The 27,660-nt window shown below is 41.9% G+C and overlaps 1 protein-coding gene across 10 annotated transcripts in view; it reads left to right on the forward strand.

Moving 5' to 3' along the window:
* DAB1 (DAB adaptor protein 1) overlaps window positions 1-27,660 on the forward strand; it is a 3,348,596-nt gene that overhangs the window by 2,902,244 nt on the left and 418,692 nt on the right. The gene's annotated exons all lie outside the window — the stretch shown is intronic.

Consider the following 27,660-nt stretch of genomic DNA (forward strand, 5'->3'; position numbering starts at 1 on the left):
CAAATTGGAATTCCAACTGTTATGTATGATTGAAATCGCAGAAAAAACACAAGCAGAACAGCAGCATCCCCAGCCAAGGACATTGTTACAAAGGAAAATGCCACCAATAATGTTGAAAGACCACAATGCGGGTAGGAAATCTAGCAAGCATGACTACCCTAATCGACTAAACCCAGCTGCTGGTTGACACCACCACAAGTGTTTTGGGTCCTATCTAGTCAAGATCTACCATGAAGCTAAGAAGTGTTTGTAACTGGTTTGGTCAACAGAATTACCATATCAGCCTGTGCGTCTTTGTCCAGGTGCTCCTGCAGAATGACAGCTACATCCTGGCCATAGCACTGGAGCCAATTGCTCCTGTGTCCTGTACCACCCGATAGGCGACCAAGAAAAAATAGGCCACTTCCATCATGCTGAAGTCAGTAAATCCACCCACCTTCAAGAATATGAGCCACAGGTGGGCCCAGCTGCCAGTACCACCCAAGGAAGAGTCAAAATAAGAAGGGGCTAACCCCAGACACCAAGATGATGAAGAAGGTAGCGAAGCTCAAAGTGAGAAAAGGGAATTAAACCCAAAGATATGTGATTTTTAGAATCCTGCCTTGATCTTTAATGTTTCTTCTTTAGATTTGTATAACTTTGGCCTGCATGTTTCTGTTAGTGCTAATAGAAGATTTTGCTCTAATTTATATTATTTATAACCTATCAGACAAGAATGTGTTTTGTTTGATCTGGCCCTTTTTGCAGGGCTATACCCAAGCATTTTCCCTTCTTTTTATTTTTTCTGACCTGTTCTTGTTGGCTTTAGGACTCTGGGCAATTTACCACTGCTAACCAGTGCAAAAGTGCATATGTTCTCTGTCTATAATGTAGTGGTGGTTGGTTTCTCCATGACATCACATTCGATTTACTAGTAAGTCCCTAGTATGGTGCATGACGTGTGTCCAGGGCATGTAAACCAATTTCTACTAGTGGGCCTGCCTCACTAATTGTGTTACCCACACAAATAGCCCTGTAAATATACCTCAGGCCTGCCACCACCGTGCTTGTGTGTGCAGTTTTAAATTGCCTTTTCGACCTGGGAAGTGCACCCACTTGCCAGGCCCACACCTTCCCTTTTACTACATGTATATATAAAGTAGGCCCAAGGCTGCCCCATGGGTTGGGTGCAGTGCATTTAAAAGGTTGGACATGTACATGTGTGTTTTACTTGTCCTGATAGTGAATACTGCTAAAAGGCCTATCTCTCCCATAGGGTATCATGGGGATTGCCTTGAAATATCTTTTAGGTGTAATTTTCCATTGGTAGCAGATAGAGATATGGAGTTTGTGGTCTCTGACCTGAACTCAAAAATATCTTGAACTGAGCTTGCCTCCAGTTAAGAAGTCTAAGGACCATCCCCTGCCAGTGCTTGGGCTCCCTTGCTGAGAGTCCTGACTGCCAAGTGGTGCCAAATCCAGTTTATGGGCCCTTGGAAGTGAGCTCTGCTGCAACAAAGAAGAAACTAAGCACATTGACTCCAGAATATCTTCGGAAGCAGCACCGCCCTCCGACTCTGTGCCAGTGCCTGTCCAGAGCTGTGGTCCCGGCTGAGTGCAACTGCTGCAGCTTGCAAAACTGACTCGACACTGCCATGGCACCTCTGAATTCCCTCCAAGGCCTGAGTCCAAAGTGCCATGTCCTTGACAACTGTGACACCGGATCCGACTCCAAAGCCGCACCTGTGGGCCACTTCTGTGATCGCGACACTGCAAAGTCAACGCTTCCTATCTTAACCTGGTACATTTATCAACCCAACCTTGTCATAAGGAACTGACGCCTCACCACCGATGCCGGATCACCTCCCATGCAACCGTAAAAAAACGACTCCTCACCTCCCATGCCCAGCAGTAAGGAACCAACATTGCATCTCCTCAGTAGCAGTAAGGAACCATCGTCACACCAGTTCCTGCGATGCCATACCTCCACGACTCCATGCAACACCTTTGTTTCCTTATCGTTTTCCAAGATTCTATACTTGGGGTCATTGCAACTCCATGACTGGCCCGCACATCCTCACGAGTGGCAGCAGACTGTTGAGAATGACTCCGTCAAGACGCCGTGATGACTCCAGTTGGAGCAATTGTGTTTCTAAGCACTTTCCTAAGATTCTATCTTTAAAAATTATTCTTTTTACTTGTGTATGTTGGATGTTGGTCATTTTGGTCTTGTTTTACTCAGATAAATATTGGCTATTTCTCTAAACTGGAGTGTAGTACTTTTGTGATGTTTTCACTGTGTTACTCTGGGTGTATGTGTAAAAATACTTCACACATTGCCTCTGAGATAAGACTGACTGCTTGAGCCAAGCTAGCAAGGGGGTCAGCAGGGGTTATCTTAGCTGTGTGACTCCCTTACCCTGACTAGAGTGAAGGTCCCTACTTGGACAATAAAATGTTGTGTGTTATAATGGTGATGAATCTTAAAGTTGTCTGGCTGCAGTGTACTGCTTGAGGTTTCATCAGGCAAAGCAGTAGTGCATGTAACATAAGTGGCAATATAATACATGGGGTTGAATAATCCATGTATAAATGGCAGTCACTAATTCGATTATAATCAGCCACTTGTGATGCACCAAGTAACCGTTTATTATAAAGAAAAGGCATCAGAATTCAACTAATATAAGTTACTACAGTTGAGTTCTGACATCACAATGCCTGCTGCTAGAACCAGCAGCAAAGGTGAAAGGTGGGTCAGGTCACAGAGCATAAATAAAGCAGCTGTTTAAAGCTACAAATGTAGTTTTGCTTTTACTTCTTCTGCTCTATTTTATTAGGTTACAATGACAATCAGAGAGAAGATGTTTATGTTTTGCACTCCTTAGATAGAGAAAAACTAGAATACATGTGCATGTTTCCACGTGTTCAAAGCTGTAGCTTTTTTTTTTTTTTAAACAAAAAACAAAAAAACAACTTGTATTGAACTATATTAAAAATCTGTTTGCAACAAATGTCTCAAAGGTTTTTGATGTGTTTTTATGCATTAGTTGTCTTATTTTTTTGGTCTTCGTGTATGCAAACCTTCATATGAATAAGCTATGCATCAAGGTTTTAAGTGATTTTGCGAAAGGTGATTGTGTGATCATGTATTATATGGGATAAAGTACCCACTGGCGTACATGATAACAATATTGCAAGTTACCTCTGAGTTCCATAACCTTATAAGTTATAAAGTATGGTCAATGGAACCCCTCATTGACTTGCAAGGTCCTTACAATGGACCAGGTAATGTAAGACATCAGTTCCCGAAATCTGATCTTTCTCTGCTACAAGTTGGGTAGCTACTGCTTGCGCAGCAGGGGCAGTGGCAACATGGGCAAAATATGTCAGGGGGCCACTGCATCCCATTTATGACTATTGTACTGTTGTATTATTGCTCTAGAAGGTCTGATGCTAAAGGTTGACTTGAACAGTAATCAGAATTCCTGAGGTATGGTGACTGTAAGCACTGTAGATTCTGAAGCAGCAATGGGACAAAGGGCAAAAGAGATTATTTTGCTGCGCCCTGCTAGGCTCTCAAATGACCATCCTAGAATAGATATTGTATGCACAGCTTTCAATAAAACTGCAGAAGGGGCACATAATATTTCTCAAAGATTTTGCTAACTATTATTTGCAGCTTGCTAAGCTGTATATTCGAGCTCATGTCTCCCCTTATTAGAAACGTGTCACAATGTGAATGCTAAGACAAGGATGGTCTGAGTGGCTAAGACAGTGCACATTCACTTTGGGTCAGGGTTTACCCATCATGTGTCTTATTACTCCTCTTAGTAGTACATTTGATGAATCTGCACGACTTCACTCGCTTCTTCACACTATTCCCAAGCTTATATGTGTTTTTGTCAGATGGCTAATAAAGATTAGTGCTGACCATGAAATATTGAGCAAACCATCACCTCCCACGACGGGGCATGTTTTGTGTCGTAAGTAGCACACAAAACTTTGTCATTTCAGGTCTCTAGGACGGGACAAGCATTCTTCCATATTTTCCTAAGAAGGATGCTTATATACACAATAGACACTCAAATCAGGGATTAATTTGGCGTTTCAACTTAATTACCAACCAATTGTCGTATTTAATGTTTTCTCATTTGTTGTGTGAGCAAAAGCAAATCATTAAAGATTATTACGCTGCTTTAATTGCCGATAAGTAGTGGGATGTTATTTTTGAGAGTTGGAGAATGTCGATAAAAGGCGTGTATTGTTCTCCAAAGAAGCATACAGCACTTGAGTTCCTTGAAAATGTAGACACATAAAAAATCCCATTCCAAAACTAGAAGGATAAACAAAGTGTGCAGTTGGGGCATATGGGGAGGATACGAGATAAATCGGGGGGGGGGGGCGTTTGTTATTAATTCAAATCACATTTACTGATTCTTAGACTGCTGTGGATCAATTAAAAATCAAGATTCCAAATTACGTTTCACGGTTGCCAATTGCAATTGCTGCAAATGATGCACCCAGAAAAGAGGTAGCAATATGTCTCCTTGAAGTCAAATTTGAAAATTCAGCAGAAGGGTGTCGATGTCATTTCAATTAAGTGGTATGTAATTAATAGTTAATTAGGAATGGTAATTTTTCATCCAAAAACATTTTATTTATAAGGACGTGATACTAGGCTCAGGTCCTTCACAAAGGAGTATTCAGAAAACAATACTACTGATTCTTGAGTCAGTGCCACCACAAAGAAATCTTATGGAGTTATTTTTAGGCCTAAAATCTCATATCAACAAATGTCCTAAACCATCGGAGAGTTGAAGTCAAAATGCTTGCTTGCCCTCACATGCATGACAACATGAACCAGCGTAAAATAAAGGTATAGGAAAGAAAAAGAAACACAGCCTCTGTTTGCAGGCATTTATGTTATGCGAAGAAAAGTGAGTATGTACTTGCCAAATGACATGTATTCTATTCAAATCCTTAAACAAATTTCACCAGAATTTAATAGAAGTCATAATCACTGATAACAGGAGGCCATAAATGAAAATACTTTAGTAAATTGTCTTAGTAGGTTGATCTAAAGTTAATTAAATAAATCAATGACAAGACTTTACTGCTGTGATTTGAGCACAAAACTTGCCAGAGTACTTTATTTTCTTGTTTTTAGCTTCTGGTTCTGGCTTGCGACTATTGACATTTGGCAGCCATCGTGGTTTATTTGGTTCCACTGTTAAGGATCCCTTGGCCTGTCTTTGCCTTCTATGAAACCGCAAATGTAGTGGCAGAAGGTCCTTATTTGAGTATGCAGACCTTCACCGTGATGGGGAACAATCTGAGCATAGTGTTCCCCATCATTTTTTGACAAAGGAAACAGGCCTGTGGAAAAGTGATGATCAGGAAATGCCTATTAGAACAGATTTGTTTTTAATTTCCTCGTGAAGGCCACCAGGTTTGCTTTGGACCATAGATCTGAGAGAAGTCCATCGCAGAGCTGTATTCATCTCTGAGGCTTATGGACCTACTTCTATGTATCTCGCAGTTGGATATGACTTGAGTGGAAAGGTTTGCATTGCTGTGTCTCAAGTTTGAATTTAGTATATCGTTCAGAAAAGTATCTGTTAATATTTTAGACCATTGCTTAGTCAAACCTTATTCTCTGGGCTGCCAGGAGCCATGGGATTGTTTGAGCATGGGTTGGTGTGCTACAGGTTCTTAAAGCTGAAGAGAAATCTGGCTGTCTGCTTTTGTATTATCTGTAAACCCATTATAGTGAAGTCAAACTGTCCTTTCATTACCAAGTCCCCGATCAATTTGATGAGATATAGTAACTGCAGCAGCAAGAGAACGATTTTCTTTAACCTGGGGGAAATGTTTGTACATTTAACCCCAGTAGAGAATAGGTGGCAAAAGAACAGATTTCTGTCTAACAACACTATGAAGATTTAACTAACGGTATTTCAGATAGGCTGAGATGGCTTCTCACTTCCCCAGTCAATTAAATGCTATGTCGTTGTTGCTGAGCACTCCTCCATTCACACACATATATATATATATATATATATATATATATATATATATATATATATATATATATATATATCCTAATCCAAAATTGCTCCATACAGGGCCACAGACCCTCCAGGGCGGCCGCGGTAAAGGGTGAAGCATCCCAGTATTAATTGTAACAGAAAGCCGAAGCACCAATCCACAGTAAAATCAAGCGTTTTATTTCCACTTCAGTGCAGCAGAAATTGTGAGTTCTCAATCCTGACGCGTTTCGGCTAATGCCTTGATCACAGGTAATATGAAACAGATGTACTTTCTCACAGTGTTTTTCAATCATCAGCACGTGGTTTCTTAATCTGAAATACAAATCCCATAATACACCTTAATGTTAGTTATTGCGCTGGACAGTACTTAATCTTTATATTGCTCAAATAGCGTAAAAGGTATCACAGTTCCAAGCATGTTATACAGTATGCAGTCCATATCCACGTGCTGTGCCAGGCACCTGCTTAATGTTAGTTATTGCGCTGGACAGTACTTAATCTGTATATTGCTCAAATAGCGTAAAAGGTATCACAGTTCCAAGCATGTTATACAGTGTGCAGTCCATATCCATGGGCTGTGCCAGGCACCTGCTGCTCCCAAAAATAAAAGTTCACGTCGAAAGTCTGTGGAAAGCTAGGACACTGTATAACATGCTTGGAACTGTGATACCTTTTACGCTATTTGAGCAATATAAAGATTAAGTACTGTCCAGCGCAATAACTAACATTAAGGTGTATTATGGGATTTGTATTTCAGATTAAGAAACCACGTGCTGATGATTGAAAAACACTGTGAGAAAGTACATCTGTTTCATATTACCTGTGATCAAGGCATTAGCCGAAACGCGTCAGGATTGAGAACTCACAATTTCTGCTGCACTGAAGTGGAAATAAAACGCTTGATTTTACTGTGGATTGGTGCTTCGGCTTTCTGTTACAATATATATATATATATATATATATATATATATATATATATTTGTTTCAGGGACCCAGGCTAATGAGGTTTTTATGATGATCTTTGTGGTTTCGTAAACAAAAGGTGGAGTCCAATGTCGTCCAGATACATCTGTTATTGCAGGTTGTGATGAAAAGCTGACATACCAAACTTAAATTATGACCTCTATGCTTACAAGTAGCATAGCTGTTCTAGTCTAACTCAGTAGAATGGAGTATTGGTGTGGGGTGGGGGTCAATATATAGGCTTCTGCATGAAGACTAAACAACAATGCCCAATGTCGGTGCACCTGATATAGGGAAAATCAAGGACTTTGGTAGGTCAGATAGTAAGGGATCTTGGCAATTCATATGCACTCTTTTTAGAAAATGCAGGACCACGGATAGGTGCTGGGTGTTTTCCTTTTTAAATTACCTAAACATATAGTAGCAGATTGACAAAACTGTTGCCCAGCGCAGCAATGAAAAATGGTGCGCTGCATGACAGGGAGGGAGCAGGAGAGCACCATAGCTACAAAGATATGGTACTCTCCTCCCATCTCTCTAATGCCGGTGCTGATTGTGAGTCTAGCATAGGTTTTGTACTGGAAGGGTATCCGTCCAGGACAAAATACTATGCTCAGACACACTTTAAAACTTTTCCTACTTTGTATGTGTGCTGCACAGTGCAGCACACATGCAAAGTCGGGAAAAGAGGAGAAATGAAAACATTTCTCCTTTTAAAGCCTGCTTTCAAATGGTGTTAACTTTTAGCGCAAAACCTTGTCTACTATTTGTATCAAAAGGTATGGGTGATTGCATGGGACCACCCATGTACCAACCATGTAATACCCCTTCGGCACTAAATAACACAAAGCAGTGCTTCACTCAGTGCTTCATTTGTAAATAACAAGGTGCCAGTGCTCAAAGCCCTTCTCTTAAACATGCGGCTGCTGCAATTAAATTTGCGAACACGGAATACTGAGACAGCGTAATCGCGAAGCCATCTCGGGTGTCTTTAATCCATGTAAAACCACTCCCTACCCCTTCAGCTCACACTTGCAGCTTTCTGCTTTCTCTCATTGTGACGCTTTTTCGATTTTCTCTTCCTCCATCTATCCCAAACGTGTCTTTTGCTCGCTGCAAATGCTTGAGGCATGCTAGAAGACTAAGAACCGGCCCTCAAAAATAAGTGCAGGTGCTCAGCACCGGAAACAACAAGCACAAATTAAGCACTGGCTTCACTCTACTTTGTGTAACTTTTAGGGTAGTTTCTAGCGCAAAACAAGTTTTCACTGGAAAGTAAAATAGGAAAAAAACATTTTGTGCTGGTTAGCGTCACTTTATTGACGCTAACCCAGCTCAAAATGTTTGTAAATCTCTCCCATAGTTTATTTGCCTGAATACATTTTCGAAACATGAATTGTTTTATCTCAGACAAATTTGCGACCTGCATTATATCAGTGGAAGAACAGTTTAGACCCCTACTTTCCTTTCATTCAGAACCAAAATCGCATCAATAAAACAATATTGTAACCATTTGGTTTATTGTATATCCACTTCAGTGATACTATTTCTTACAATTCAGAGGTTACCCAACCTTTTAAATTGTTGTTAATCCATTCTGTGTGCACACTCACGTAACAAAAAATGTCTAGTCTGAAAAAATCAGTCTGGACCAAGATACCATTTGCCAAGTGTTAAATAGATCATCTTTTGAGGATTTAAGAAGATACATTTTAAATAACCCACACCTCTCCCAGTTTCCAATAATAATTCATTTCTTTCGAAGAAAAGATAATGTCTTCAGCAGGTTTTGTATTGTACAGACCGCAATTGATTCGTAGCCAATTATGCCATCAAGAGCATTCTGCTGTGGATTCTGAGTTTTTCATTGTTCTCTTCAGCTTAAGAGTATACAAGCCAAAATAGATGGCAAAAGTAAAGTAAAAATAAATTACAAATCGTACTGCAAAAAGTGGTGCAACGCAGATGGCACCAGCCCTCATGCGAATTCCTAAATTACTGTCACTTTGAAACCTGCTAATTATGTAGTAGTGGAGGAAATTATAAACATTAACTATTACTGTGGCGATGGCATACGTGCACTTCTGGTAAATACATTTTCGCAATAGCAGCATCCTGGAAACTGTTTCCCAGAGAGAACACATTCTATGTTTTGTTGAATGGGGTGACTTTCACGTCGTGCTGTTTTTGTGGGTTTTTTTTGTAGGTAAAAGGTGGTGGACTATGTTGGGTTAGTTAAGCCTTTCAAGCAGAGTGCTTGAAACTATGTAAAGTGAAAGCTGGTTTCAAAGGGTGGTTGAATATACCTAGGTGCAACGTTAATGTGGTCTTTCTTGGGGGCTAAGCAATGAAGGATACTACAGAGCTGCCAAATGGTACATCAGTGGCGCCCAAAAGAGAGAAACTGAAAGCCTGACCACCAGTTAACAGAATCTATATGTATGATTTCAAGTTTTTGTGTCGACAGCCCTCAGTCTGGCTGTTAGTTGCATACACTATTATTTTCAAATTCAGCTCTTAATGATGAAGTCGTTTCCGTCACAGCATGTACATCGAATGTTTATTTTGTAGGCAGCTCAAGTGCTAATTTAGCTACAAGCACGAATTTACCAACATCAATCACTGGTATGACTGCTGTTCAGCTAATGGAAATCCACATGGAAGACAAGTTGATGGCTTTGAATATCTCGGATAAAAATCGTTCTGTGCAATTTTATGATGATACGCTTTTATCAAGAAATGCAGCAATATTGTCAGAAATCCATCTGACATCTGCTGACAGCAACGTTTTTCACTGTTTTTGGACTCCCTTGTGCACGTTTCAAGAATGTATTCATTGGGCCTAAAAAAACACATTTCTCTCTTTCTGTTTTGATCGAATATTTTTTTCGAAAATTTTAATGAGACATTATAAACAAAACCTATCATGTAATGTTTGAAGAAATAAACTGCCGGAACTGAAGACCAGTCGAGCAGAATAGCAGAGAAAAGAAACTAAAAGAAAAAAAGAAAATCTTAGCGCGGCTGGTGTAAATAGTTAACTAAAAGTATAATCAAAGCACAAAGTCTGATTCTTAATTGCCCAGGAAATAACACCACATTAACATGTTTGAAATCAAAGCCTGTCATATCGTCGTTATTCCATCCCATATATTAACCCAGAACATTGAATCAGCAAAACATAGTTTAGTTATCCGAGTATTAACAGCGGTATATTACACGGTACGTTCACTACAATTCAGTAAATGACCGATTGTTGTCGACCGGCAATGCCCCAATTACGGGTATCGCTTGAATTGATTTGTGTGCAGTACAAGCTCTGAAACCAATTCTGAGAGTGACTTCAAATTGGTCCCTCAGGAAATCTGTTCTAGATAATGGATTGCTTTTTCAATCCAATCGTACCAGATAAACAGTTCGTACTCTATGGTCAGTTTCATATTATTCCAAATGTCGGCAACAGGGTGGCGAAAGTCTTCTCTTTCAGATCTGTATGCTTCGAAGACCAAACTGCTAATATTTCTGTCATGATCTGATCATCTAAAGGTTTGGCATGTTTTCTGCCTTTTTAAACAACTTGGCTTCCGAAAGCACCGAATTGTATGTATCTTTCCACATGCATCCAACCTAGTGTGTCCAGATTCACGTTTATATTATGAGCTATCTGTGAAAAATGATGAGCTCTGTAGCATGACTTTAAGTGGGGGAGGCATAGCCTCCAGGTATCAGTGTTGGTGTAGACATTTGAAGTGGTAAGGCGGGGTGCATCATGACTCCACTCATGGTTTTTAATCTCTATATATTGATGCTGTGGTAGGAGTTGGAAGTCACAAGAGGATTGTGTCAATATTGCAAATAAATCAATGGGCCACTACAATTTTATTTGTTTAGACTCTGCCCTCCTAGGACTGGTAGAGCCTGTCCAGTTTGGTAAAGTCTTTCCTCATTGGTATAGTAGGCACAACATGTTATCATGACCCAGAGAATTAATATTCCTATCAATATGGACACTCACGCATGTTAAGTTATTAGGAAGCCATTTAAATGGTATGTCTTTCATGGTGGTGCCAGTTGTATTGGAGTCCTAGTCATGGCCTCGCTTTTGAATTGGAGGAAAGTCAACCTTTTTGCCCTGATCAATCCCCATTTTGGGACTGATGCTGGTGGTTACTGACTCTGAAAGTGCCCTGGCCTCTGCTAACCAGATCCAGGGCCAGTGCTCTAGCCTCTAAAACATATGCTGATTTGTATAATTCTTCTTGGCAAGGACAGCGTACCTGTAAGTTCTTACTGTATTGTAGATCATGTAGGTTTAGAGACCCCAGTGGCCTTTATGCACTTAAGGGTGTACTACTGTGGTGTCTCATTTCATTTTACAGACAGGCCTGCCTTACAGGCTGCTTTTAAAATAAAAATGCATCCAAATTCAAATTGGAATTAAAAACAATTCTGAAGTCCAAAACTATGTTTTTATCATTTACAAGGCATCCCTAAGGTCTGCCTGCAGGAAACTGTTTTTTTGCAGTAGACCCCACAGTTCTTTCCTGGTATTTGATGCAACTTTGACTGAAGTGCACTGGGTTCCTGCTGACCAGGTCTCCAGGGTCAGTGTTCCTTCCCCAAAAATAAGAAAACTGGATCATTGATCCCCAAGTGACCAGGACTTTACCACCTTGTAAGTCCCCAGTAAGTGAAAGGCATAGGTACTAAAGAGGATGTCTAAGAGCTGCAGCATAGCCTGTGCCACTCTAAGGCCCATATTTATACTTTTTTAGCGTCTCATTTGTACCATTTTGTGATGAAAAAGCTGGGCAAACTTACAAAATACAATTGTATGTTGTAAGTTTGCCCCACTTTTGCATCAAAAAGTGGTGCAAATGTGGTGCAAAAAAAGTATAAATATGGGCCTAAGAGATCCAGCACCAAACTATACAGACTGCCACTGTAAGGCACCCCTACAGCAGACCTTACAGCCCTATAGCAGGGTGCATTATATTACATGTAAGGACATATCTGCATGACCAGATGTGCCCCTGTGCTGGCCAGCTCAACTACTGACAGTACAAGTGAACAGGGAAGCCATTTTAAAGTATGTATTGGACACTGGTCAAAATGAGTTTCCCAACTACATTTTGGCTTCACTGAAACCTATGGTGTTTGGAATCAAACAACTCATATGAATAAACCCACACTGATTCCAGTGTACCTTAGAGGTACCACCTAAAAGACTACTGATCTCTAGTGTGTTGGCTGATTGGTCCTGACCAGCCTGCTACCACAGACATGTTTCTGACCTCTTGGAAGAGGAGAGCCTCTGCTCTCCGAGGTCAGAAACAAAGCCTGCTCTGCCAGCAGGTGTTACCGCCTCAGCAAATAGGATGGCTAGTAAACCTGCATACCAAGACCAGAGACTTCAAAGTCCCTGCCGCCTTTGATATGTGACCCCAGATTCCCCCAGATCTGGGAGAGGCAAGCCCCCTGCCCTGAGGCCCATCTGGCACCAGGACACGCAGGACATTAGCTTTGTAGGAGGTGTGTTGTACTGCCAGGCTGGACACACCTCTAGGGAGAGCAGCCTGAAGTAAACATGAAATTAGGAATACCATCATAGTGGGTGTGATGGAATTAGGAATTCTGGGACAATGTGATGGCCACTACCCACAGGAAGTGGTCATCTATGGCATGTAGTGAACACAAGGATAAGTAGCCCATTGGCTACTACCATTCACTCCCCTTTACACCTCTAAATTTAGTATTTATAAGACCCCTGGATACCAGGAATTCAGATTTCAACAGACACAAAAGAAGGAGTGGACAAAGAAGACTGCTAACCCAAGAACCGAGGAGCACAACTGACTTGGCTCTAACCCTATCAGCCTGATAGCTGCACCCGACCCTTGGGGAGTAACTGACTCATCCTGCCACTGTGCAGACTCCAAGAAACCCAGAGGGCTGCCAGTACTTTGTCAATTGCCAAAGAAACTCCCTTGGAGTAAGGGAGCTCCTGCCCTGCAGCTGCAGGCACCAAAGAAGCAATGTCTGGTTCACTCTTCTGGTTCATCTGTGCTGATGCAGTAGCTGCCCAGGAAGAGGTCCCTATGCTCCCACAGATCAGATCCACCCCCTCCAATTTTGGGGAGGCCAGGACCGACTGGTGCTGCGCAGCACCAATACTCGGGGTACCACACCTCTTGCAGCAACCAAGGCTTTTTGTGCCCAGTCCGGACATCAACGCCAAGGAAAACTACTCTTTATGTTGAGGGATTTCAAGGACAGTGAGACCCACATCGAGGGTGGCCCAGCTGTTCTTTTTGCCCCCTTCTATGGAATCCAAGACAAAAAGTGAGTCCTGAACCACCACCACCTGACACTTCAAATTACCCTACAGCCCAATATATGAATTGAGTGCAAGGGAGGTGATAGTGCCAAGTGGGTCCAAAGACCCTCTAAAGCTAAGCCCACCCTCAGGTTTGCCAACACTGAACGCCAGTCGCTGCCTGCAGTCTCGTTGTGCAACCCCCTTCTACCACTAGTGCCTCCGGAGACAAAAAGCCAACACCTCAGGGCACCTCTGCACCAGCTGACCCAAGGAGAAGAGGGCCAAAGGTGTCCCTATGTCCACGAGCACTGTGAGACCTGAGCCCCCTTGTTGATTCAGCTGGACTGGTCCTCCAGTCCCAACTTGCAGCCTTTCCCCGTACAGACCATTTCCATTGAAGTGAATGAGACAACCAACGCCATAACACACCTCTGCACCGGGATACCCCAGAGCCTCCTGAGGTGACCTGTCGGTGTAACCCTGGGGCTTGTCCCATACACACCTTATGTCCCGGAGAACAATCCAGTAAGTTGCTGTTAAGTGCCCCAATGCAGTACATGTTTTTCCCCCCATAGGATAACATTACCGCACCCAAAAATTGCACTGCCAAAAAATTCCCAACTCAAAAAGTACTTACCTGATTCTGATGATCTTGGTATCTAAATTAATATAAAAGAAAATTTTATTTTTATAAATTGGTGTTCGATTTCTTTATTGAGCGTGTGTCTCACTTACTGTTTTTGCTTTGTATGTGCAATACATGCTTAGCACTACCTTCTAGTATGTGTAACTGCTCACCCACACTACAACAAAGAGAACATTTGGGGTGGCATTAGTGCCTCTGTAGTTCATGTGGGGTTTGTTTGGACTCTTCACACATTGTACCTCTTTGTTGGTCCAATATATAAAGAGCCAGTTAATATACTGCCCAAAGGTAGGTTGCATAGTTATAAAAAGCAGGGACAATATAAGAATGTTTTAAATGCCCTGGCAGGGAAAACAGCCTAAGTTGTTTTTCCCTATGGTAGTGCTGCCAGCCCCTTAGGCTAACATAGGAATGGCTTTATTAAATTTAATAAAGTCTAACTTTGGATTGGAACCAACTACCCATATGATTCAAAGTATCAAATTAATATTTTAATTAAATCCAACAACTTGCCAATGCCGGATTTAATGTAACTATTAGAGGAAAGTATTTTTTAGAACTTATTATCCAAAAGTTACCTAAAGCAGTCCTGCAGCTGTCTCTTCTTATTAGTCAGCCTTTAACAGCCTGAGCCAAGCTGCTCCCTGAGTAGGTGTGAAGGGGCCTGGTGCTGCAATAGTACAGCCATTTGGTGGGAGGAGATTTTCTATCTGGAGAAGCGAGGAAGAGGAATGCAGCTGGGTAGTTGAATTAGAAGAGGGTCTGTAAGAAAAGTGCTAGAGGATATTTATCACTTCGAAGAAGTCAAGAAACAACTAGCAGCCTCCACAGAAATGATGCCAGGCTATGCGTAGTTTCACAACCCCTCATCACCCAGGTTCAACAGAACTAACATGAATCGACACAGAGACTAACAAAACCTCACCACCCAGCTTCAACAGAACCGATGCGAGTCGACACAAAGTCTCTGTTCAGTTTCTTTGGAACCAATGCAGCGTGTCAGACCTCAATGCAGGATTTTGCATCACAGCCCTAGCAGCTCCTTGTAACTGATGCTGGGTGACACCAAGCAATGCTACACAGTCTGGGCACCAAAGATATAAGGTATAATACTCAGGAGGCATAACTTGGTTCTGTGCCTTGCCTGCGCTCCATTGCAGTTGACCTGAACTAGTGATTCTGTCCCAGTCCAACATGACCAGATACTTTCAGCTGTTGTTTTGCACCTTTTGGCACTACTTTTACCTACATATTTAGAAGTTCATATATCCGGTTCCTTACATTGGATTTTGGTTGTTTTGGTGTCATATTAAAGATGAGAATTATTTGTTATTTTTTCTATATTGGTGTTTAATTGTTATTGTGTTGTGTCTTACTTAATTACTGTTTTGTTGGTATTAAATGCTTTACACATGCCTGTAAGCAATTGGGTTGTTGGTTGAATGGGGTGAGTGACCACTGTTCAAGCAGCAACCGCAATCCTTGTCAGGGTGAAGTCACAAGAAAACCCTAAATTGACCTTTGCTTAACCGTCTGGTAGTTTGCCACAAAAGAAGTCAGACTTAAATTAGAGGCAATGTGTAAAGTATTTATTCAGCACTTCAAACAGTGATAAAGTGAAACATGACACAAGAAAAATCCCACACAAAATAAAAAATGTAGATTAATTTAGGGCCAAAATGGCAAACTTCTAATCAGTAGAACCAGAGATATGCAATTTTAAAGATGTCAGTAAAAATAGTGCCTAAAAGCACATAGCTCTGCCTGTGGTTATCTGGCTGTGTGCCAGACTGGGACAAAGCCACATTTTCAGGCCAACTACAATGGAGCACTGTCTGGCTAGGATGGGTTGAGGATGCATTATGCAGGAAAGGTGAATCGAGGTACTTGCGTGGAGATGCAACATAAAGCAGCAGTTCTGAGGAAGCTGCAGGGGCATTGTGAGGCCCTTGTATGGAGATGTGCAGCGCAGTGGTGATTTCAAGGGAGCTGTGAATTGTGATGCAAATTCCTTCATTAGGTACATGTTGTTAATGGGTTCCGATGCAGAATCTTACAAGATGGCATGCTGCATCAGTTGTGCTGTGACCTCAGATTGGCTAGTAGAGTACCCTTAGGCTCGCTTACAAGGATCCAGGACTCGAATCGCACCACTTGGTAGGGCAGGACTCACAGCTGGCAGAGCCCTGGTTCTGGGTACAAGGATGTTGGAGTCTGTTCTGTCCTTGAGGCTGTGATCAGGAGGCTGGCCAACTAGCCATTGTATTCACTCTAATGGTCCTGGGTTCAAGGTGCAGGTACAGTCCTTCTCACTCTGGCAGGAAGGCAGCAGGTCAGCATAGCAAGGCAGCAGAGTGGTAGTCCTTCTTTGCAGCAAAGCAGCACAGCTGTATCTCTTTTGTGGCTTCCACAGGTCCAGATGTGTACTGAAGGGTGGGTTTAAGGGCCCAATATTTCTTCTTGGTGCCCACTTTGAAGTAGGAGAAGTTTCTAGAGGCTTCCACCCCTGATGTTTCAGATATTTAATTCTTCCCTGCCCTGCCCCCAGCTTGTCTGTGGATACAAAAGACTAATGACAAACCCTTTGTGAGTGTGTTCAGGCAGAGCCTTTGTGATGTGCAAGTGCGATAGGTGAAAGCTCCTCCCACTTGTTAAGTCAGAGTGGCTTGTCCTACTAACACGTAGCCTCCCTTTGTCTCACTGACTGGGATCAATGCACAAAGACAACTGCCAGCTACATCTAGTCAGGCTACAGGCACCAAATGGTTAGGACAAGAAATGCCTGACATTTAATACCTTTCTAACAGTGGCATTTAAAGAATTGTGAGTCTAAATCCGACATTACAATTGTATGTATTAAATATATATATATATATATATTAAAAAGGGAGATTTGGGCCTGGCAAGAGGTTTATCTTGGCAGGTCGAAATGGCAGTTAGAAATTGAACACATAGGCTGCAATGCCAGCCTGGGATATGTTTAAAGGGCTACCTAAGTGGGAGGTACACTAAGTTCTGCAGGCCCACTCATAGTATTTATTCACAGGCCCTGGGTACATGTAGTACCACTTTACTAGAGACTTACAAGTACATTAATTATGCCAAATAGGTGTATTCATTTTCTGCCATGTTTAGAAGACTGAGAATAAGCACTATATCAGTGGTTAGCAGTGGTAAAGTGTGCAAAGTGCTAAAAGCCAGCAAAAACAAACAGGTACAGAAAACAGGAGGGTGAAGGCAAAAACTCTGGGGATGACCCTGCAGGAAGGGCCAAGTCTAACAATGCCTATCTCCTATGTTAAGCCTGGCTTCTCATGCCAAACAACCAAGGTAGAACAAAGATTAGTTTGCTGAACCTGAACTTTATGCATTAGTGAGTGTGGGATTAATAATAGCTGAGGGTAAATACACCAACCTATTAATAACCCACTTGTTGTACAGCGGCTGAATCCAGAACTTGTGTTTAGTCACACCATTCAGTGTTCACAATAAAAAATCCTCTATTTGACCTAGAGCAAAAACTGTTTTTGATTTTTAATTTGGATGAATTTTAATTGTTTCACTCTTCATTTTTCTAAATTACTCTGACTTCAATTTGTGTAAACATTTTTTGTGAATATCCAAGAGAGCTTGATCTAACTAGACTGTCCATTCTCCAAATTGCAGAGCTTAGAAACCTATATAGGGGTAGGAGATTACCAGACCCTCCAATTCTAGGAAAGCAATGCTATTAAGGAGGCCTTATGGCATGGACAGAAGCCCAACTAGAAGATCAGTCCCCTAGGAAAGAGGATTTTTGAAAGATAGAAGCACAGGGGAAGGAAGACCCCCTAGACCACAGTGATGAGGCAGATGAACACCTCTCCACCCACACAGTAACCAAGGCCTTGTCCAGACCTAGTGGGAGAAGAAGATCCTCTGGAGATGAGTAGCTACCAGACAACCAAAAGCAAAACCTCTCAGGATGGTCACTGCTTCCTCAGTGGCCAGAGCCCTGCTTGGCATTTTCACCAGAGTAAGCTTTTCCAAGGAGATCATTTCAGGCAAGAGGACTAATTTTATGTTTGCCTAGCTAAACAAGATGTGCGATGAATGTGGTGTTGCCTACAAGTTCACCACCCCATATCATCCCCAGGCCAATGGGCTGATGGAAAGATTCAATACGACCCTTGAGTACATGATCATGGGCATGTCGGTCAAGCTCAGGAGGAGATGGGATGTTCTGCTTCCATGCCTGATATTTGCTTGCAGAGAGTTGCCACAGAAGGGGGTTGGTTTTAACCCCTTCCAGTTACTGTTTGGCCATCATGTAAGGGTCGGGATTAATCTGTTGAGACTTGATTGGACCTATTAGTGATTATGGGATTATTACTAGCTTGAAGATGAATACCCTCACCTACTAACAACTCACTTTCTTATATGCTTCAATTCATTTTTTTACCCTGAGAAAGTAAAAAAGGTAGAGATAAGCATCATCATATTCCTTATCGAGCATTCTAGGTTACTGATTGTCATTAAGATTTCTCCTGTATACAACATCTGTTTACATTCTCCTGCTCTGAAACTTATGCCTTTGATATGTAAAAATATTCTGATTGCAATTGCTAATGGATTCAATTCATATGAGGGAGTGGATTGACAAGGGGATATCCCTGCCTGGTACCTCTTGTGATGTAAATATATGTAAGTAGAAAACCATTTCAGTTTATCTGAACAGTGAGGTGTTGAGACAAACATTGCACCATTAACATGAAGTTTCATCCTAATCTGTATCTTTCCAAGCTTCGGAAGAAGTAGACCCACTCCACTTGATTTCTCGGCTTCAAGGGAAAATGCTAATTTCCCATCCGTATTTTTCAGAGTTTCCTAGTAAATGCAGCAGCGTACTTGACAGGTTTGTGATGTAGGGTGGGGAAAAAATCCTGCCTGATTTTTATGATTGTAGTGATAACTTTGCTCCGTATTATGGCTAACATGTTTGTTAGAATATTCATTTTGCAGTTGAGGGAGTGCTGGCTGGGTAATTGCACACCAGAGTGTACCTCTGTTAGGTTTTGGAGAAAGGGGGCTCTTTTAAATTCTGGATTTTGAGTTCTCTCCTTCATTGCTTCAAAATATACCTCTAGCAACCGAGCAACTGTTAAAGGGTCAGTTAATTTATTAAACTAGAAGAGAAAACCACCTTCACCAGGCGTCTTGCCTGTGGACATCTCCTTGATAGCATTTGCAATCTCATCATTGAAGATCTCATGATCCATGTCATCATGTACACCCATTCTTAATTTTTGGATTGTTAAATTATTCATTGATTTATCCTATTTATCCTTTTGGTAGGTAACTGCAGGAGCTACTGATGTGTGTAAAATTAGTCCGGAATGGCTGATTTTGCCACTCTGTTTTAATTGAAGATAAAACAGTCTTTCTGCCCACTCACTATGTTAATAATTCCTTTATTTAATCCATTTCACTGCTGTTTCCACTATCTTGGAGAAGATGGTATTCAATTAGTATGATATTTTATCAGTATTCTCATGTTATTCTCAAAAGGGTGGTGTGAGCAGTAAATGTTCTGCAAGGTGTGGATATAAGATTCTAATGCAAGTTTGTCTTTGTACAGCTTCTCTTCTGACTATAGCTGAGTCTCTCAGTAGTCTACTTCTCTTATGCTTTTCCTGCCACCCTCAATAATTGTGGTGAGGATGTTGAGGATTTATTAAGATCTAAGTATGCTTGGAGTAGGGACCTTAATTAATTCTTCTTTCATGCAGCATATAAATGGATAAATACATCCATCAGGTTTGTGATTTTGTTATTGTAAGGTATAGGTTTAATAGTATTTGGTAAATGGTCTGTTAGTCTGCTTATGCCTATACCCAGTGCTTAATTTGTAAATAAAAATGTGCAGGTGCCCAAAGCCCTCCTCTTAAACATGTGGCTGCTGCAATTAAATGTGTGAGCACCGAATACTGAGGAAGCGTAATCCTTAAGCCATCCCGGGCCTCTTTAATTCGTTTACAGCCACTCCCTGCCCCTTCCCTCACTCTTGCAGCTTTCTCCCTTTCTGATGCTTTTTTGTTTTTCACTTCCTCCATCTTTCCCATGTGTCATTTGCTCACAGTAAATGCTTGGGGCAGAAGAATAAGCGCCGGCCCTCAAAAATAAGTGCCGGTGCTCTGCACCGGAAACAACAAGCACAAATTAAGCACTGCCTATACCACAGTCAAGAACTTTTAGGAAGATAGTTCTGTTCACTAGGAAATAGTGAATCTTGGATTCAGAGCTTTGGCTGTAGAAAGAAATTTGTATTCCATGCCTGTAGGATGCAGAAGGCCCCAGGGGCCTAGCAGTCTGTCTTCTGCCATTCGATTAGTTATTGTGCCTCTGTTGCAGTTGTGCCTTTTATCTGGGGGTCCTGTTTTATTAGTAGTTGGGTCTGGTGCCACATCCCAGTACCCTTCTATGAGAACTTTCATTTGACCAAATTCTGAGAGGAGCATCTTGAATTGACGGGTTCTCATTTTACACTCTAGTAGCTACATAAAGAGAACATACAATGATGGACATATCTTGCATGCTTGGTTTGGCAAAGATGGAGTGCCCGTTAGAATCCGTACACATCTTCTGTATATGTACGGCGTGTAATTTATGCAAGAGAATAGTGACCCCTTTCTTTTTTCTGGTGGCTGCTTGCAAGTGTGCTTGATTCTCAGTGTCAGTGCATCCCAATGAGAAGATTACCCATGTCTCACATTCTGTACCGAATTAATAAGCTCCAACATGGACTCACCAATCTCGCTTAAAGGATCATATAAATATAAAGCCCAAGCATTGTCCTTTACACTGGCCTCCAAAGCACTATCTCCACTAAACAAAGTCCTGCATGCAGCCACCGACCTCTTCTAAAACTGAGGATATTTTACCAACTACTTATACCTAATTCATTGATTTCTGCTATTATCCACTGGGACAAGTCAGAAAGGAACTCTCCTACCTAACTGAACACACACACCCCTAAATATTTTTTCTACAATGTATACAACTCTCAATCATATCTCAGAGCATATACCCCTGTTCAACAGACCTCTGCTTTCTAATTTGATTTGCATTCTACTGTGAGCCTCAGTAGTATCTGGCAACACCTTTATTCCTCAACCCCAACCCAAACCTACAGACCTCCTCAACAGATACTCCACCATTGTAACTGACACAAATCACACCCTAACCACCTGGAACATTCTCTCCACCCTGGACATTATCTCCACCATGAAATTCATCCACTCAAGAGCTTCCACAGTCTCATGCCCACACCACATATTCAACCTTGAAAACCAAAGGATCAGCCAGGAACTCACCACCCTGCTCAACACCTCTATCACCACAGCAATCTGGCCCCTGGAAACATGCCGAAGTCAGGCCACTACTCAAAAAACCCTCTGCCAACCCCAGTGAACCCAAAAACTACCAGCCAGTCTCACTGCTCCCATTCCCAGTGAAGATACTGGAAAAGATCATCAACAAGCAACTCATGACATACCTAGAGCAGGACCAGCTACTCGATTCCTCCCAATCCAGCTTCCACAACAATCACAGCACCGAAACTGCCCTGGTCGGAGCCAGTAAAGGCATCCGAACCCTCCTCAACTGAGGAGAAACAGTTGCTTTGATCCTCCTCGACCTCTTGGCAACCTTCAACACTGCATCCCACCACATGCTGATTGAAAGACTCCACTACATTGACATTCAAGGGGACGTGCTCAGATGAATCACCTCCTTCCTCACTGAAAGAACCCAGAGGCTCAACCTCCCGCCTTTCACCTCCAAACCCAAGGAGATCACCTGCGATGTCTCCCAGGGTTCATCCCTCAGCCGCCCACACTTTTCAATGCAAATATGATACAGTTGGCCAACATCATCAGATCCTGAGGTCTCAACATAATTTCCTACACAGATGACACCCATCCCATCCTCTTATTCACCCATGCCCCCTCCACCACCAGAACCAACTTCCAAAGATGCGTGGCAAGCATCACTGACTGAATGACGAACAACTGCCTTCAGCTGAACACAGACAAGACAGAAGTACTGATCTTTGGCAACAGCAGCACACGTGGAATAACTATTGGTGGCCATCAGACCTAGGACCCACACCTACTCCCTCTGACCACGCTAGAAACCTTGGAATTATCATTAACAACAAGCTGACCATGAAATCACAGATCAACGCTGTCTCCTCCACCTGCTTCCTGACTTTACACTAAAGATAAACACAAGGCAGAAGCTTGTAACATCTGTCTCGACCAAGTCTCAGCAGAGATGAACATCATTTTGCTGAAAATTAATGGGGACAAAACAGAGGTTCTGCTTGTGGGCAATCATCCCCATTTTTGGGTTCTCATCTTTGGCCTGTATAAATGGGTCTGCCCTCCTCACCAGCTCTGTTAGTTAAAGGTCTGAGAGTGTGACTTGACAATAATTTGACATTGTGTTACCAGCTCAATAAGGTGGCAGCCACGTGTTTTGGCATTCTGTAATGGCTGAGGAAGATTCTGGCTTGTACTCTGGCTCTTGCTCAACTGACTGTGGTTCAAGCTCTTGTGGTTGCTACGTTGAATTATGGTAACATACTATATCTGGGTGTGACAAAAGTCTTGCTAAAACACCTTCAGGTAGTTCAGAATGCAGCAGCCTGCCTACTCCTTTATCCAACCAGATTTACCCCTTTGGTCAGTCTATTACATACTTAACACTGGCTTCCTATCAAACGGTGAGTGCAGTTCAAGACTCTTTACAATATGCATAAGTGTCTCACCAACACAGGACTAGTGTTTTGAGACAGTTGGTAGCGTGGTATTGTCCAAACTGCACACTTCGGTCTAGCCATCAGGATCTGGCAATAGTTCCTAGTAGCAGGAAGCCTCATCAGGATGGCCGGTCCTCTTCTTTTCTTGGCCCCAAGCTCTGGAATGTGCTGCCACATTCATTGTGAGCTTGCAAATTGTTCTTAGCTTTTTAAAAACAGCTAAAAACCTGACTGTTTCCACCTTCCTTTTAACTGGGAAAGTTATGGCTTGACGACCTGGGTTAAGGAGGAGACTAATGCTGGGAAATCTTGCCAGCTAGCTGTCCGCTTTATAAGTTCTACTAACATAACATCAAGGGGTAATGTGTCAGCCCACTTCAGCCATTGGTTGACTCTACTATAAGTTACGGCTTGCCGGCCTTTCACAATGAGCACATCAATACACAAAGTAGTTCTCTTCAGTGCCTGGAAGTACTTTGGGAATGTGTGCGTTTTTTTTTAGACCAAAACAGCATTTTTGCCTTTAGGCAATGTTTTGGTTTGGATTGATGAGGGCTCCTCAGCTTCCCAAGCAATAAAATCGTGCAAAAAGATAACGAAAGAAGAATTGCCTAAGGGCTGGTATCCTACGCCAGACCTTTTGGCTTTGGCAATGATGTTTAATGTCATATTGGAAAGGGCCTCGCAGCTGTCCCAACAATAAAGTTTTACAAGCACTGTCAAACAAACCAAAACAATTATTGCCAGGCCTATTGGTTTTGCTAATGTTTGCTGTAAGTGATGGCTGCCATTTATTTATTGGTCTTGGGAGCTAAAACGTTTTTTTATTTTATCCCAGCATGAATGTGCTTTGTTACTCACCTATACTAATGCTGATGTGAGGGAGAGGGCTGGGGGTCGACAATGAAGCCCTCTAGTTTAATTTAGATCGTTGCTATTGTCATCCATCACTTTTCTAATTCAAAAAGAAGTTTTATGCCTGTGAGCCATGTGTGCTCAATGAAAATAAAACAGAGGAAATAGTCTGTTAAATGATGGTTTCTCACCATATACACAGTTCTTTGCTTTCTCTTTTCAAATGTAGCGTTCCTAAAAGGAAGGGTAACAGGTCCCCTGGGCGACAATGTTTCAAATGAACGGAGTCATAGTGAATATGAACATTTGCGACAAAATGTCCCGCTAATTAGCTTTACATAAAAAACAGCAGAATGGAATTGTGTTAAATTACATTAAGGAGCCCCGTGGCTGCCTCAAGTGAATATGCAGGACATGGCGTGGCTAGTGTATTTTACTATACGCTTTGCTTCCATCGAATTTCTGAATCTTTACTATTTTAATTCAGAGATTCATATCATAAGTCTGATAGTATTCTGCTTGCCTTGAGAAAGGCACAAGGGAAGTCACCAAGTACTGGTCTCTTGGCGCTAAGAATAGGTAAAACGATACAGCTGGGGAAAGCTATACTCTCCTGAAACCAAATTAGAATCAAATGTTTTTAAAGCCTTCCTGGAAGACCTGATAATGAAATTCTCTGATATAGGTGTGGGCACAATCATAGTGTTTCTCACAGCGTTTTAACAAGTTTACAACTTTGTCAAACTTTGCCTTCAAGTACATATTATAGCAAAAACATGCTGAAGAATGTTTCTGTGAAAAGGGCTTTTATGTGAACATTCTCCCACTAACAGTGTGTCTTACTGTCTTTCTCTATAAAACCTACTTTTGCTGGATTTTTTCTGTTGAAACCTTTATAACCCTGTAGAGATTACAATGTTTTAAAAAATCTTCGTGACCTTTGCAAAGGAAACCCCTTGCAACTTTGTATGCTCCTCCTCCTATATGAAGAGGTTAGTTAATACTGAAGAATAATATCTGGTATAAATGACAGCTCGTGGCACACAGGCATCACGATGAATTAAAAAAATGTGTTGAAGAGTGGGGTGGCCCTGTTTTGTGCCTTCCCGGGTGTACCATACACAGTACAAGCTCATGTAGCAGAGGAAGGAAGCAATTGGATCAAGCAATATAGTCCCACAAATTAATTCTCTGAAGGGTCCAAGCAGACCGTGTTCAAGACGCTGTAATTGCATAACTGAGCACTTAGGACGAACCAAAAAGGGCCTAATTTAGAGGTTGGCAGACTGGTTACTCCGTCACAAACGTGATGGATATCCCGTCTGCCGTATTTCGATTTCTATAGAATATTATAGAATCGTATTACGGCAGGCAGGATATCAGTCACGTTTGTGACAGAGGTAACCCATCTGCCAAACTCTAAATCATGCCCTTAGTCATTTCTTATGAGAACTATGACCATGGCCGCTTGAAATTTGCATAGATGTCACAGGAGTGAACTCAACTAGTAATGTCTGCTCCTATAAAATGAAGAAATCAGTGTGGCACTTCACTTTCATTCACATTCTTTTCAAGCTACAAATGCTTATACTACAAAAAATATTATTTCATGTATTATTCACTCTTTCACACAATGATACAAGGAATTACCCTATGTACAGACTCAACGTCGCATTATTCCAAATTTCTGATAAGGCATACTGAAAGCAATGCATACTATGAACAAAACACTAATCACATGGAGATATATACCTAAACTGTGCCGAGCTTAATATGTGTTGCAATTAAATCATATCTTAATTCAAAATAAGCATTTTGAAAGATATTAAAATGATCAAGAAGAAAAATTAAAAAAGCGTTAGAGAAACACATAAAGACGACATAGTGACATAGAGACGATTTACAATACAGAATGGGAATACTGTCTTGCCTTTCAAAATTCTTAATCTTTTACAAGCATAAGGCTGATGTTTTCGTAGCTATTAGAAATTATTTTTCTTACCATACCATGTCACAGATTAAGTGGTCCAACCCATGTAGGCATGAAGATGCCAATGACACAGAACTGTATTGGAAGCTGTCTTCCATAATAGACATCCACAAACTTCAGACATGCTTAACACAACTCTACAAATGGATGGCAGAAAATGTCCTGTTGATTAATCATCGAAAGATTGAATTCCACCCATTTCCACCCAGGTTTCAATACAAATCAGACAGCTTGCACACATTAATCAGCTCACCCAACAGAGTGCAGAAATGCTCTCTCGACTGGTCTCCTGACACTGGCTTTGGCTGTCTTTAGCACCACAATTGCAGCAAAGCAAATATCACACAAGCCCTGCAAAGTAGCCTTCCTGCAGTAAAAGGCAAGACACATGAATAAAAGTAACTGCCTTGCCAACCTGCTTTCCATAGTGGGTGCATACAATTTTCAAGAAGTAAAACCACATTACAACTTAAAACCCAGATATTGAACGCTCCACAGAAATTAAAGTAATCGTTTCTGGTGCAGCAGCAACCATCTGAAATTCCCTCCCAGCTTAACTGAGAATTAGATCTATCATTGCATTCTTAAAAAGAAGCAGTGAGGGACCTGGGCACAATTTGTCAACATCAAAACCCAAACAGGACACGGCTGCATTGAAGCCCAAGGATGATCACACGCTTAGGGAAATAATTCTATGTCCAAGTGGCACAAAAGGAGATACCACCTTCAAGGGCAAGAAATGGTGACGGAGGTGAACCCAGCCTTCACAAGTGTCTCAAGTAGAGACGCCTCCATCACACAGTTCTTTCTAAAAGACCTGTCCCAGGACATGAGAGAGAATATTTCATCTGTAAACACAGACATCACAAGGAGGGTGCAGGACCTACATCTCAGCTTAGCAGAGTATCCACTCTAGAAAACGTGGGAGATACCAGAGAAAAAGAGGTGGAAGGCCTCACGCAGGAAGTCCTATCAATCAAAGACCAAAACATCAACCTGTAGAATGACCTGGAAGATATAGAAAACAGGTCTCAATGCCAGAATAGTCGAATCAGATGGATACCAATGGAGGAAGAGACCCCAGATGTTGAGGCATAGGTACAACGGCTGTTCAACACTATTCTGGGCAAAGAAGATGGTACCATGATTGAAGAGGACAGAGCACACAGGGTAGGTGTGCAGTCAGTCTGGGGTGCCAGCCCAGCACACATCCTTACATCTGTCAGTGACTTTAAGAGGTAGATCATGGCTCATGCCTGAAAGATGTGCGTCATTAACATTCAAGGGCATACAAATATGACTTTTCCAGGACCTGTCACTGATCAGAGGGCAACATTTGACATTTTCCCACCCTGTCACTAGCTTTTTAAGAGACAAGCAAATCTCCTAAAGATGAGGCTACCTCTTCAGACTTAGCTTTCAATGGGAGTGGCACACCATCCAGCTAGGGTCACTCACTGAGGCCAAACACGTATTATGACTAGATGACTGTGAGCAAAAGCAGCAGACAGACCCACCAGGGGTGTGGACCCTAGGTTACTGGAACACAGGGCATCACAGCCAGAGAAGACACAAACCCAACCAGCAGAGATGGCTTAGAAATGTAGGACCCTGCTTGTAAGCCAGAGCGAGAAAATTCTGGTTACACCTCAAAGCACCCACACATACCCTACATAGCTCGTAAGCCTGAGCAAGACAATTCTGGTTACACCTCAAAGCACCCACACACACCCTACATAATTTTCTGAGACCCTTAAGCCGTCAGGTGGAGCCCTAGGGAAGCAGCCATTTTCCTGGACTTGGGGGTCTGAGTTGAGGACAGAAGGGTTAACAGACAGAGGAAAGAGAAGATCCAAACCAGGACTAGGTTGAGAGGGCCCCAAAATAACTAGAGAACGTAATTTCAGTCCTAGTTAGGGGTAGGGATAAAGTCATGGTTAGTTTAGGTTAGATTTTTGGTTAATCTGGGTTTTCAAATCTACTCACCAAAGGGATTTGATGAAAGCAACACAATGACCAAGCCCTAATCCAAGGAACACACCTATTGGGGAAAGATGC

The sequence above is a fragment of the Pleurodeles waltl genome, chromosome 4_2, assembly GCF_031143425.1.
Source record: "Pleurodeles waltl isolate 20211129_DDA chromosome 4_2, aPleWal1.hap1.20221129, whole genome shotgun sequence".
In the NCBI taxonomy this organism is placed as follows: domain Eukaryota; kingdom Metazoa; phylum Chordata; class Amphibia; order Caudata; family Salamandridae; genus Pleurodeles; species Pleurodeles waltl.